The sequence below is a fragment of the Micropterus dolomieu genome, linkage group LG12 (genome assembly GCF_021292245.1).
Source record: "Micropterus dolomieu isolate WLL.071019.BEF.003 ecotype Adirondacks linkage group LG12, ASM2129224v1, whole genome shotgun sequence".
NCBI lineage: Eukaryota > Metazoa > Chordata > Actinopteri > Centrarchiformes > Centrarchidae > Micropterus > Micropterus dolomieu.
The window spans coordinates 36,049,163-36,054,162 of record NC_060161.1 but is presented as its reverse complement, the minus strand read 5'-3'; the positions used below and the strand labels follow the sequence as shown (position 1 = coordinate 36,054,162).

Sequence of the window (5,000 nt, the reverse complement as noted above, 5' to 3'; positions counted from 1 at the left end):
AACAATTGGCTATATGAATACGTGGAATCAGACAAATGTAAGTCAATTCTAAATAGGTGGCTGCAGAGCGACGTCACAATCTTAGGAAGGGTTCTACTCTCTACAACAGATAGTTTGTCCAGACTCATTTACCCGGCTTTCTCCTTACCCATATCAGTGAGTATGATCAAAGCAGTGAATACAATCAATTTTAACTTCATGTGGAGAAATAAATTCCGTTATATAAGGAAGACTGACATGGTTAAAACTATGAAGATGGCGGTATGAATGGGACTGATTTTGATATCATGAACAGTGTTTTGAAATTGAAATGCTTAAACTCTTTCTTTTTGGTTTATTGTCTCCAATGCGATTTTTCCAAAAATGTGTGGAATACAGGCATCGCCCTCTAAGGCTATCAATATTGGGTTTACCCCTTCCGCGTGCCTGCGTGGCACTGAGAACTTTAGTCTACGCCCACCCACAGCGTGGGCCTCTCCTACATCCGCACCTTGTATATATGCAACGGTGAGACCCAGCCTTCGGCTCCCTATTTTCTTCAGCACTGAGCTTGACGTCTAAGAGCAAAGAAGACAGAAATAGAAGAAAAAGAGAAACCTGGTTGCAGTGAGAAGAACGATGTCTTCCTACCTGCCGAGGCGAGACGATGCCACTTCCATCCGGCTGTGTGACGTCTGCAAGATGGACTTCATCCTGCCGGGGGGTCGCCGTCCCCAATGTGAGGCTTGCCTCGGCCCAGCGCACGCCGGATGGGCTCTCACCCTTGAGTCACGCTGCCTGTACTGTGCTCTCCTCTCCACCGAGGAGCGTCAACGCCGTGCGGATAACTTCGTCTTCCTTGACGAGGAAGTGTGGGAGCCCACACACCTGCTGGACGAAGCGATGGGGATGCTGTTGCCAGAGGAACAGGAGTCAGACGACTCCGCCCTCTCCCCCCACGGGTCCCCCAGCCTCTCTCCTCTTCAGCCATTCCAACCTCCAGACATCAACCCTGGTCTTCACGAGGGTGATCCCAGCCTCGAGGGGGCTCTCTCCGGCGATGTTTCCACCCCTTCCATCCATGGCTCAGGAGGTAGAGCGGGTTGGCCATTAATCGGAAGGTCAGCGGTTCAATCCCCAGGTTGCGTGTCGGTTGAGCAAGATACTGAATGTATGAATGCATGAGTGTATGTGTATGAGTGAGTGTGAATGTTAGTTTCCGTTTGAGCACTTTCAGTGTGTCTAGAAAGGCGCTATACAAGTACGGAGCATTTACATCCGGATGAAATGGCCCCTTAGCCAGCCGGCTAGGGTGCTGCCATGGACCCCGGTCTCCACTTACGTCCCATCACTAAGGGCTCCACCTAAGGATCCAGCAGATCTGGGATTTCCCCCAGTCCCCCAGTCCCTCCCATAGCATTCTCCTTCACCAAGCTGGTGGCTAATTCCACCACCAAAAAAAAAGAGGACATTAGCATGGGTGCTAGCATCGCCTCAGCCGTCACCACTGCCCAGATGGCCGTCTGGCAGACCCAGATCCACCGGATCCTGTGGCTCCAGCAGTCCGTCCTCCCAGAGGCTACGAGGAACATTCTCACTCATTTCCCAGCCCTCACCCCTGACCATGGTCGCCACTCAGCTCGTTTCTTCCGTCTTACCCGGCCCAGCTGCGGCCAGATGTTATGCTTTCTGGCAACGCGGTCACGAGCAGACCCGCTACCCGGTTGCCTGCCTCTGCCCCTCCAAGGGAGCGGCATGGCTATGAGCCCACAAGAGTGGTAGCCCCACCTTGTGTGGACCTCCAGGCGACCGTGGCCGCCTCCGCCTCCCCTCTCCTGAGAGCGGCAGGGTTGCAGAATGGCGGTGGACCCGCGAGTGCATCCGGGAGGGGGGGGGGGGACACCCATGCAGATCCCTCTTTCTGCGCCAGACCCGCCCTTTCAAGGCAGGTCCCCCATGGGTCATCGGCCATCCTGCGCCCTTACCCGACATTCATGCCTAAAAGCATTATGAGCTCCTTTCGGTCGCGGGTCATCACCCTCTCGGGCTTTTTCCCTCCCCCCCCATGGGTCGGCGGAGGACGCCACATCCCACCTCGTCTGCCCAGTGTGAGCACTGTCCTGCTATGTGGCGTGCACGGTCGCCTGGCACCATTCGCAGCATCTGTTTGTGCACTACAGTAGAGTGGTCCAAGGGACTTCCCCTGTCGACGCAACGCCTGTCTCACTGGCGATGCCATTTCCCAGGCTTACGTGTCTGCCGGGGAGTCTCCCCCGGATGGCATCAGAGCGCACTCCACGAGAGGCGTCTCCTCATCAGTGGAGTTGCATGGTGGGATGACAGTGGACGACATCTGCACGGCGGCCTCCTGGTCGTCCTCTTGCTCTTTTGGCCATTTCTACCTGCAGGATGTCTCCTGTCTCTCTCTGACTAGGCCAGTGAGGCGTTGACTCATCCTGCTTTACCTCTAACCCAATAGCAATAGCTTTAGAGGGTGAAGCCTATACGAAATAGAACAGGGGTTACGTACTGTAACTTGGATTCTATGAGTATAGGCAAAGCCCTCTAAGTTGTAAGCCTCACTGGACCTTGGTTCTCAGTGCTGAAGAAAAGGCATTTGGGAGCTGAAGGCTGGGTCTCACCGTTGTATATATTTACATTTACATTTATTTATTTAGCTGACGCTTTTATCCAAAGTGACTTACAATGGCTATAGATGTCAGAGGTCACACACCTTTGACAAGTGTCTTGCTCAGGGACAAAAAGGCAAGCATCTTATCTATGCGCCATCACCACATATATATACAAGGTGTGGACTTAGGAGAGGCCCACGCTGTGGGTGGGCGTAGAATAAAATTCTCAGTGCTGCGCAGGTGCACGGAAGGGGTAAACCCAATAGCGATAGCCTTAGAGGGCTGCGCCTATACTCATAGAATCCGGGTTACAGTATGTAACCCCCGTTCATCATTAACAACAGAACACATCTTTCTAACAGCACAGACATTTACATTTAATACACTGTCACACTTGTTATCCATCATCATCTGTGTTCGGGGTGGGACAGTTATGTGAGCATGTACACTGAAGTTACAACAACTTCAAAGGCAAAGAGTTTAACCTCGCTGCCACTGCCACGCCGTTAACTGCAAACTCAAGTTTTACATCATGGCCTCATCAATATGTTAAGGGTTTTCTGGGACAGTTTTGAAGTTGATATGTCCGACCTGCTGGGAGTTGTACATTACAGCATAAAATGTGTCTTTTCCTGTTGCCAAAAATGCCCTTTCATGCAACGCTCATGCACCAGAGGAGAAGGGGCGCCGGGGCTCCACTCCCTTTATTACCGATCTGCAGGAACCGGGCATTCCTCCTGAGTAGTGACGTCTCTGACCGAAGGGACACATACACACACCCGCAAGACGGGATGACCCCGGTACTAATTTGGATTCCCCCCGTTTGAAAAGAGAGTAAACCAAATGCATTCCACCTGTGTTTAAACATGTATTTAGGTTACACAAACAGTCCACTTACTTCACAACGATGGCGATGAGTTAAAAGAAATAGCCTCTGACTTGTTGTAAATGACAATGAAACAGTGTTATTTTCCATAACAAACATCACATTCCATACGCTGGCGCACAGCGTTTGGCTCGATTAGGAAGCGAACATGTGATAAATATATAATATGAAACTATGTACTAGTATTTGCTCGACTGACGCATTGAAAACGGCATCAATTTAAATGTAATTTGTCTCCTGTTCACCTTATTTATGAGAATAAATTGTACTGCATACAAGTAATTAATATGATTCCTGATTAAACGGTTTGAGGTGTTCTTTTGCAGAAACAGAATCTCCGTTTATGTTTATTATCCTCAGTCATGGTTTTTGTGTGCCTGTTTGTTTGTTTTTTGGGGGGGGGGGTTATAGCGAACTTCAGGGAGAATCAATCAAACAAGTGTCTGATTATTTAGAAAGGCTTTAGGCTTTAAGCTATACTACTCAGAGGTAATATTTTGATATATTTTACACAGTTGTAGGACTATTCACTTCAAACAGTTTCATCCTTCTGCCATATGAGTCGCCATTTCTCGTTTCTCCTCTTTATGTGTGTACACATGGTTCAGAGTTTACTTACTTACAAACTCGTTAAAGACATTGAAAATGTGCGTCCTGCACATTTTCAATGTCTTCAACGAGTTTGTTTTTTATAGATCACAACCTGACCAACCAGTGGCGTTAGTTGTTGTCACCTATATTGTAATAATATTTATTTCTTCTCACTGTATTGTCATCTTCTGTGTTACTTTCTTAGACTGATCATGTGTTTTGCCTGCAACATCTTAATTATCAGCTAGTAAACAAAATATGTCAGATGTGATACGTAAAAAACATAAGTTTAAATGGACTGATGATAAAACTGAGTTTGCATTCTCTATCTGCTACAGCTGTGCTTAACTCTGGGATTTCAAACTAAAAAAAATAACAATTGCCAAAAGGTTTCAAGTCATGTACACGAAATGCAGAGTTTTTCCTGATCTGAGAACTTTACCATACGGTTTTTGAAATGGCTGTTAGAGAGACTGATGGTTTGGATTTTAGATTTTCAACTTCACACAAGAAGATGTTCACAACAACAGTTTGGCCTTCCTGGACTGCGCTGTACACATTGAAGAGGACAGGAGCCTGCAGATTGGTGTTTACAGAAAACCCACACACACAGACCAATACCTACTGTTCGATTCCCACCACCCACTGGAGCACAAGCTAGGGGTCATGAGAACACTGCACCACAGAGCAGAAAACATACCAACAAGCGCCCAAGCCAGAGAGAAGGAACAGAACCACCTGAAGGGGGCACTTACAGCCTGTGGATACCCTAAATGGACCTTTGTGAAGACAGCCACAAGATCCAAGAAGAACAAAACTACAGGGGAGGAAAAGAAGGTCAAACGCAACAACATTGTGATTCCATACGTGTCTGGAGTATCAGAGAAACTCAGGAGGATTTTTAACAAACA

The 5,000-nt window shown here is 48.1% G+C and overlaps 1 long non-coding RNA gene across 1 annotated transcript in view; it reads right to left on the bottom strand.

Moving 5' to 3' along the window:
- Positions 1-5,000, bottom strand: part of LOC123980747 — a 9,631-nt gene that overhangs the window by 2,395 nt on the left and 2,236 nt on the right. The gene's annotated exons all lie outside the window — the stretch shown is intronic.